This window comes from Lissotriton vulgaris, chromosome 4_1 (genome assembly GCF_964263255.1).
Source record: "Lissotriton vulgaris chromosome 4_1, aLisVul1.2, whole genome shotgun sequence".
NCBI classification, from domain to species: Eukaryota; Metazoa; Chordata; class Amphibia; order Caudata; family Salamandridae; genus Lissotriton; species Lissotriton vulgaris.
In genome coordinates this window covers 764291809-764301269 of record NC_141691.1, presented here as the reverse complement: position 1 = coordinate 764301269, position 9461 = coordinate 764291809, and the positions used below count along the sequence as shown (strand labels likewise).

The window sequence follows — 9461 nt, the reverse complement described above, 5'->3', positions numbered from 1 at the left end:
CACTATGTGTGTGTATAAATACTATTTTTTATAAAAGTAAGTATTTGGCTGGACATGGAATTATTGAGCTTGATGAAACGTTAATTGAGTTGTGAGCCTGTGTTTTGCTGTACAGCTACTTCCTCTCCAAGAAGCCTTGGATTGCTCAACTCCCAGTTGCTCAGAGACCATATTAAACTGGGCCCTTTGAAGGCCTCAAACACAAGGGTTGGGCTCAGTAGGTCCTGCTTGCACCTTAGCCCTCTGAAAGGGGTTCCGACGACTCACAACTCGACAAGTAACTACTAAGCTTTAAGCTGGATATCTATGACTCTTTAAGGGGATAACCAGAAGGATTTTTGTGAGATAACAAGCTACGCTTACTCTTATTTGGAATTTTTTGTGCAGAATTTAGGTAGAGTGTTTAATAACTTTAGAGTAATACACAAGAACTCCACTGTCTCATACAGCTGGTGGACCATCTACACTGAAGCATCTCATGGGCCCGTGTTTTTGCCATTAAATCGCTTCCACACACCAAGGACACAACAAGAAAATAACATTTTACTCTTTGAAATGGGTCAAAATAAAACCACAACACAATAGCTTAAAATGCAGGACTGTTACAAATATAAAGAATACGTGAAGGAGCAAAGAAATTATTTCTTAATCCAAGGGCCAAAAAGGGAGTTTAGTTACCTCTTTTGTGGCAGCGATGCAACTTCCTCTAGAACAGCAGCAGGAAGCAACTTTCTTTTCTATGACAAGGAAACATTTTTAACAGGTCACATTAATTTCAAAATATCAAATTTTATTTACTACACAGCAGTACAATTTAAAGTTGTGCATTGACACCAGTGAGATTCTATATCTTACCTCCTCATTGGTTTTCATTCACCATTTTTCAAACATGAGACGAGTTAGTAAAAGTTGGAATACAGAATGGAGAGTATAAAACATTTTTTACAAAATTGCATGTAATAAAAATGCTACAGCTCAAGAGAATTTAGGACAGATCGAGAGGTACTTGCCTAGGATGGGTTTGGAAAACAAGAGATCAGTGACAAACTACAGTGGCGTGGAATAAAAGAGACCAACGAAAAACGCAATGGGCAAGAGACTTTGCCTTCTGTAAATGAGCAATAACAAGGCCTACAAGAATACCACCTAAAGAAAGGAAAGGGAAGACAAGTGAGAGCTAAAGAACAATTGATACAGTGACAAACTTCAGATGTAGGAGACTGGTTGAAGAGCAATGCTAGGTGGTGAAAAACCGCAAAACCCAGTTTTACACTCCATGTTAGACTTGACTTTTTTATGCTGTTTTCAGAAGCAATAAAGCTGTGTCTACTGGAGCTATGAAAATAGGGGAGTTTGATGGATATAGTTTTTTCGTATCTTGTAACTGGTACTTGGCAAGTAGAGAATGTATATTACGGTCCTTTAAGAAGCACTGACGTACTTTATATTGATAACATTTCTTTTATGGGGGCATAATAAAGAGTTGTCAGTACTTTATACATTGAATTTGCCATCCATGTTCATAATACTGACTTTGATCCCAATATTTCTGCTAATATTCAACTTGAAGATACAATATCAATTACTGTGCAATTAAAAAAAAGATGAACAGGTTTTGTAAATACTACAGTTTTTTTTTTGTAAAATTTAAAATACTACAGTTTTTAAGCAGGGACAGAAAACTTTGAAAAAAATCCATTTAATTATTATCTCCAGGTATCGCTTAGTCAATATCTTGGTTATGAATCAATCAGAATACTTCCTACTTTACATCTTTGAATATGTCTCTTTTTTGTATACATAAGTGATTGTACCAAAGGACAGCCTTAACTTTTAATTTGACCTGGTAATTACCATATGGTTGGTAGTATATTTTCCAGTATTGAATAGATGTATCTGGTGCTCCTCTTCTAAAAAAAGTACACAAATTGCTTTTTAGGTCTCGCGCCTAGCGTTGCATTGCGCGGCGAGAGACCTTATGAAGGGGGTTTGAAAACAGACCTAGGAATCGCACACGCTTGTGCGTGTGCTTTTCCTTTTGGTCCACGCTATTGGCCTTTGCGTGTGTCTTTTTTTTTATCAAAGACAGCACGCAATTGGCCAAAAGCGGGCGCATTGCTCCGCCCATGGCCTATTGGTGTCTGTTACGCGCACCGCTGCCATGTGGTTTCAATTATCGTGCCCAGACACGGGCGCGATAATTGAAACCCCAAGTCTCGCTGTGGATCGCTCGCGCACACCACTCACAGGCTTGTTTGTTTTTCAATAGCGATCGCTTTCATTTTCCCGATCATTTTAACTGCCGCTTGTTATTATTGGATGAGAAAATGTTGCCGGCTGCATCTGATTTGTACTGTGATTTTCGCAAGGATAACCGTCCCATTTCATTAAATTATTTCACTGCTATTAAGGAGAAACTCCAATTTCCAAAATGTGTGCTAAAGCCACGCAGAAACCCGAAGTGAGCCTGATGAAGCTGCACATTGCACAATTGTGATTCCCGAAGCACATGGTCCAGCTACCAGGCATGCGCCCGGCCACCACTGAATTTGTGTACTCGCTCTTGCTGTCCTGTGAACGGAAGAGCTGGTTTGCACCCGGACGTGATACTGCCGGTTCCTTTAATCCTTTGAATTAATTCTGGCTGATTCATCGGAGGTCGGGAGAGCAGCACAATTTAGAGTGTCTAAGAAACAGTCTTTTGAACGCTGGTAAGAGACAAAACAGACTTCATTTGTTGTACAGTGAGTCGCACGCCTTATCACTTCCTGGTACCTACAGTTGCAGGACATCTTTACCTGTGGTTGTGCTGTACACCTTGTAGCACGGTTGTGAGGCCAATCTCGGTCATCCCTTAGTTTTACAGTTGTCTTTCTGTCTTTTCCCGCAGGGGCAGCTGCTAAAACAGGGTTTCCATGTCCGCTTCCCAGCTCTCTATTTCCCACATGGGAGAGTGCATGTTGACTTCTGATCCCACCATTCTCTTGCGTTGAAATACTTCCATTTCTTTTTGAACAGCCACATGTAAACTCAGGCTTTTAATTACAATTGGACGTTATGCATGCAGATGGAAGTTATACTATCATCTTGACCCCCAATGACCCTCTCACAAACTTAATTTTAGCTGGATTGCTGCCGTCCTGTCATAAATGCAATGTCATTGTTACTAGTCTTATCCGCAGCCTAGACTGACGGAGTTGTGAATGCAGGCGCACTTGTCTCATTAGGTGCGCCCTAGTAGTACTTTCTAATGGCTGCATTTTGCTTTGATCAGATGAGAGTAACTGGTCTTTAAATGTCATTAGACTTTATTAGGAATGCGCTGTGAGTCCATGTATGTGCTTTCATCTGTGGAACTACGTGTGCGGTCTTCATTCCCTTTTATGCTTGTTGGAAAGTATTTAATCCATTTGTAAACTATTAGAACTGCAGAGTTTTGGTAAATTATTACCAATATTCAAGCAGCCTTGCTTGTTGCTCATTTTAATGAAAATGGATCGATCCTTTGTGTATTCTATGAATCATGTTGAGGTTTTGGGCGTTAAACTACGTATTATTATTAAAGGAATAGATTATTAAAAGTAGTTATAGATCCTAACCGGAATGATAGTCTCTGTTTTGGAATTTTTATACTGTTGAGTAGCCATGAGAAAAGCCTGGAGTTGGTTTTTCACCTCAACCTGAGCTAATTGAGAACTGATCCCCTGATGTTTATGCACAGAATGCGAGAAGTGAAGTAGCTATTCTCTCTCTGCCAGAACAGAGATGCATAATATCTTTTAATACATTGGAATGTTGAGCTCTCCATTAAAAACATTGAAGTGGCTCAGAGCTAGTAATACCTTCTGCTCTAAAGTTCCAGTGTTCGTATTTCTTCTTCTCCTTTAAAATGTATTACTTGGGTGCATTGGTTGCGCTCTCCGTTTTACTTTTCAACATTTTCAATAAAAATGATTTGAAATACAAAATGTATTTTTGCCCATTTTTGCCCACACTGGTGGAATGTTGTGATATGCTTAGAGCCCTCTGGCTAGAACAGTTGTGAAAGCCAGTTATCTTTGTTACACTCCCTTATCTGTGGTTCAGGCCTGTAACTCTAGCTCGGGCCCATCATTCATTATTGCCCTCAGCAGCAAGCTATAATGCTTAATAACTGTTATTTCTCTTTGGAAACTATTATAATGCCTAACCAGGATTTGTCTATCTAAATATTTATTAAATTACGGTTGTGTTATGACTGATCCATTTTTGCTTACTGAATATGTGTGCACATTTTGAAAAAATATAGTGCTTTGCTGGATATCTAGCCTTGTGTTGCAGAACCTAGGCTCAGTATTCGCACAAAGCCATGTAGTGTCATTGAAACAGTGCTGCCTTTGGACTATTTAACAATATATTTGACTGATACTCTTTATATCTTTCATAGTTCCATCTCACAGTCGCTCTGGCCACCTGTAAACTCAATTTTCACAGTCTCCCTTTCTATCTAGGTCAATCACTATTCTCTATCACTTGTGTTCCCCTCTCATACCTGCCTCATTCTCTACTCAATCTTTGCATCTCTCTACCCTTTCCATAGCTCCATCTTTCAGTCTGTCACCACCCCCAACCCCCCTCCCCCACCCCACCTTTAGCACGCACTGACATCTACCTTTTCCGTTGTATTTATCACCATGAGGCCTCGTCAGACCTTTCTGTCCAAGATTTTCAATACAACAGATCATGGAGCAAATACGCATCTTGAATGGGCATATAAACATGTTTTTGTAAAAAAACAGTGGGCATATAAACATATGTGTTTTGTAGACATAGAATAGTTTATAGCACAACACATGAACTACTTATATGTTTGGAGTGAAACCGCAAAAAAGCTGTTCTGCATATAGAAATTCAACATGGAAAATGCCTTCCTATTTGTAAGGCACCGTGAAGGAAGCACAATATTGTTATGTGAAGAGATGATTTTGGGCATATAAGTGATGTGTGTCACGACTAGTTCTTAAGTTAACTGAGATTTCTCAGATGCCTTTTGTTTTTAAAATATAAATAAATGACATTGACTTTTACAATGCCAATAGCTTAAACTCTCGTGAATGTGAGACCCATTGCAAAGCAATAGGTCTTACATTAAGCAAGTTTAAGCTATTGGCATTATAAATAACAATGCCTTTTATTTATGTTTTAATAATGAAAAAAATGCATTGTTATTTGCAATGTCAATAGCTCAAACTTGCATAAATGCGAGACCTATTGCATTGCAAATGCTTGTTTCATTTTGAGATGAATCCAGAATTTAATGTATCATATTTATACTGATCAAATTCTTAACTTCTTTGTCTGTAGGATTATATGTGAGCACAACTACTATTTGACCAATAAGGTTTTTCTGATCATTTTTGGAAAAAATCTTCCCATTTTTATACTTTGCTCATTTTTTATTCTGCTAAGCCATTTGTAGCTCTTTTTGTTTTAAAGTGATTGAAAGTTTCTTATTCCACTTTCCTGGTAAGAAGAAATTGTCTCTGCAGTTTTACCCTCTCAAAACTTCTTTCACAATAGCATCAGCAATGTAATGTATTAGGATAAGACTGTTTAGTAAACAACATTATTAGGGTTTCCCTTTTTTTTTTTTAAGTTCAATACTAAATATTTTAAAAAAAACATACCTTTCTATATGCACATGGCTTAAGTTTGTATGCAACAGACCCAGGGTACCAATCTCCAAGTTGCAGAATGTAATTTATGCATATAGTGCATTTTAGCACAGGTTTCAGAGTTAGGGTGTGGATGTTAATAAGGCCAGGAGATTTTACCTAAGCGAAATCTTGAAACAAAATCTTGAAAAAGCACTATAGGAAGGAGGCTCTGTATATACTATACCAAAGTGAGGTGTAATGTGCACAGAGTACAGTGAATCCCGAGAGGTATAACAGACATTAAAGTAGATAATAATGTACTCTCATTTGTGGCAGTGTGGTTGAGCAGTCAGGCTTATCAGGAGGGTAGTGTTAAGATTTGTTGTACGCATGAAATTATGTCACATACTCAGACTGAATCCAGGCCAATTGATTGTATAAAAAGTTGTTCTATTGCTATTTTATTTCTAGAACCAAGGTATACCTAGTAGTAGATAAGTGATACTTCTCATACAATGTTACTGTTTAAAATGCAGTGTACTCTGGTATGGTAGGAACATTTATATTACTTTTGAAGTTGAGAAAACCATTGATAAACTGTTCAAAAGCACTTAAAAGTACAATATTTTTGGATTACTTTGAGATTACTTCTCTAGTTTAGCTTGATACATACTCCTGACCAAGTCTAGCAACACAGGACATTAGCATGCTGGGTACCTTGTTTACCAGCACAAAGCTACTTTTGTTGTAGTACAAGACAGTTCAACACAGAAGATTTTTCAGAGAAAACCCATTATACAGTCCTATGAAGAAAAACAAGGTGTCCAGTTCACAGGCAAGTAAACGGTTTTAGGAATGGAGTTTTGGGGGGTAGAACCATGGTTCAGGTTGGCACTCAAGGGGCAACACCAGCGGCACTAGGGCAGCTGGGTGCAGACTGCCAATGTTAGCCAATAGGGTTAGCGGGCACCTTGGTTGGGGGCTGCTCACTGGCAGGCCACTTGGTCTTCTGAGGCAACTTCCAGGGGCTAAGGTCAGGGTAAAAGGGGGCCCAGGTCAGCACTAAATCCACACCACCAGCGGCGCAGGGGCGGCCGGGTGCAGGGTGCTTATGAGGTGTCGGGAACCCAATGCAATCCTATCGAGGTTGCCAGTTTTTGATTTTTGGCTGCAGGCTCGGTCCAAGAAGTCTTCCTGGAGGAAGCAGCAGCTGGACAGTTAAGTTAGAAGGCTCTAGGGCGTAGGTGCACCTCAGGTCATCTTCTTCAGGGGGCCCGGATGAAGGGGTGCTATTTGAGGTTGGGTTTCACCTTACAGGGTCAACCGCGGTTGGGGGTGGGGGGGGTCTCCGTGCAGAGGCTGCAGGCGACATCGGGGAGTCCTGGAGGGCTCAACCCACAGTAGACTCGGGCTCTGGAGAGCTGGGGGGACCTTGCTAGGACCAGCAGGCCACTTGAACTCTGGCAGTAGGTGAGAGGTGCAGTGGTGGTTCCAGAAATCGAGTTTCTTCGTCCTCAACAGGCTCAGAATCTTTCTTTGGAGTTTATTTTTTAATAGAGCTGCTTTTCGCAGGAGATCCAATCGTTGCTGAAGGTAGTCGGTCCTCCCAGGGGTTCTGGAGCTTGCTGGCTGCAGGACAAGTCGACTTCTGACACAGGATCTCTGGAAACTGCAGACGGCCGGTAGGGCTGGGGCAAAGTAAGTTCTTCTCCACAGTCTCCTCCACTATGCAACTTCTTCGTAGGTTGCAGGAATCTAGCATCCTGGATTCAGGGATGCTTCCTGAATACTGAATTCTGGGGACATTTTAGGGGTCTTGAGGTAGTAGGCAATGGGCTACTTACCTTAGGGTGACTAGATCCTTGATGTGCTCACCCCACATGTGGAGTGAGCACATTCCCTGACCCTGATTGGGGATGCTCTCCATCAGCAAGGTGGCAGGCACTGAGGAGTGGGCTTCACCTAGTCTCTCCAACCTGAGCAGTGGGGTTGGCAGAGGAGAGTACATCGCCCGCACGTGCTAACTTTTCTCACCTGTCTTCCCACTCAAACTGGGGGAGAAGACAGGAAGGGGGCCTCCTGCTAGCAGGAGGGGCAGGGGGTCGCAGTGCAAAGGCAGCAGGGCCTTTGAAGCTGCTCAGCCCTTCCTGACCTTGGGGAGGTGCTAGAACCTTCGCTCGGGAAAGGCACAGTTTCTGGATCCAGAGAGCTAGAGCTCTCACCTCAATGTCCAGAAACCTGTATCATTGTGGTAAGCAGCTGTTTAGCAGTCAGAGGTTTAGGGGTCTCCTCTAGAAGGGACCCCTGGGTGCAGTGGTTAATAAATCTGACACTGGAATAAGCACTGGTTTATTATTCTGAGATGTTTGATACTAAACATCATAGGATTCAGTAAAGCCATTATGGTGCTGTGAAACTCATAATTAGGTAGGAGTTAGACCCAATGGGCCAGGTTCTGACTGGGCATATATAAATCTATTACAGGGGGGAAGGTCAGGACCTGTATTGTTTTGGCATCTTTAAATTAACACCAGACCAAATTATATTACTTCCATTTGATCTGGTACTTTATACCTTTTCTTCAACTTTTTTTGATCTTTGTTATATACTCAAGACAAAATGAGAAAGTCAAAATGAGACAATAAAGTCTATATACAGACAAAGCTTATGTACATGTGGTTAACAGAACATTAAACAACAACATTGTGCTTTGAATACACAATATAAACAAACATTTAGTGACAAAAATCATAAACAGAAACATCCTATTATCTTAGAAGTTTTGGGTTACCTTTTAGCTTCTAAGTCAAAATCTCATTTCATATAGTTTGATAAAGGCTTTATCAAACTATAGGATATGAACATGGAGGAATTATAAATTAAATTTTTGACTATAGACAGAGGACAATTCCCATGCATTTGACACCAATGGTTTCCTTGTGTTCTCTCATTTTTCCTTAATTGAAATGTTGATATGCATATTTTTAGAATGCTTGTGAAACATTATCTATATATGGTGGTGGGAGTTAACTACAACGCCTTACCGATGGACTTCCCACCGCCCTCCAACACTAAATCAGTACCTATGTGTTTTTAATAATGGTAGCAGATACACATTTGCTCATTAAAAGCCTCAAAATCTAAAAAGGCTCCCATATGAAAGAAAAAAAAAATACCGGGACAGCAAGAAAGAATAAATCAGATGCTTCAAGTATTTCTCCTAATTTCCAGACCTCACCACTTCACATGAGAATCACAAACATGGCTATGGGGTGTTTCCAGTTCATGATTTTCCCCTGCTCAATACCTCCATCTGCACCAGGCGCTGGCAAAACCATGAAAAAATACAATCATAGATGTGAGTATTTTTGTTGTTCGTTCGTGTCAAGGTAGAACTAGAATGTCTGTTGAAATTCTTCCCTTCTCTCACGAAAATCTATACTTTTGATCCTTCTCTTCCTATTACAGTGAGAAAGATAAATATGAATTCCTTATGATGGAGAGAGAGAGAGATCTTCTAAATTACTTATCTCAAAATAAAGAAACTCTAAATTCCACTCAAGACAGGAAGCAGAACAACTCAATATTTTTAGCAGCGTTTTAAGTATACTGCACAATCTTAATGTGTGAATACATGCAAACTCCCGTTGTAAAGGTGCCTGTCAGTTGGCAGGTCAAAAGGTTAGTGGGCGGGGAGGAATTTGGGCTGTGTGAGAAGGATTTAAGAACCTAGGTGTGAACAGGGCTCTTATTCCACCAATGTGTGCAGAAGAACTGTTTAAATACAAATATTGTACTGATACCACGTACTTTTCTGGGTAGCAC

At 40.4% G+C, this 9461-nt stretch overlaps 1 long non-coding RNA gene across 1 annotated transcript in view; it reads right to left on the bottom strand.

The window, feature by feature from the left end:
* Positions 1–674: 674 nt before the first annotated feature.
* LOC147722558 (uncharacterized) overlaps positions 675–9461 on the bottom strand; it is a 31272-nt gene continuing 22485 nt past the window's right edge. The window contains exon 3 of the long non-coding RNA XR_015310143.1: positions 675–737. This is a non-coding gene — a long non-coding RNA (uncharacterized LOC147722558). The remainder of the gene's footprint in view (positions 738–9461) is intronic.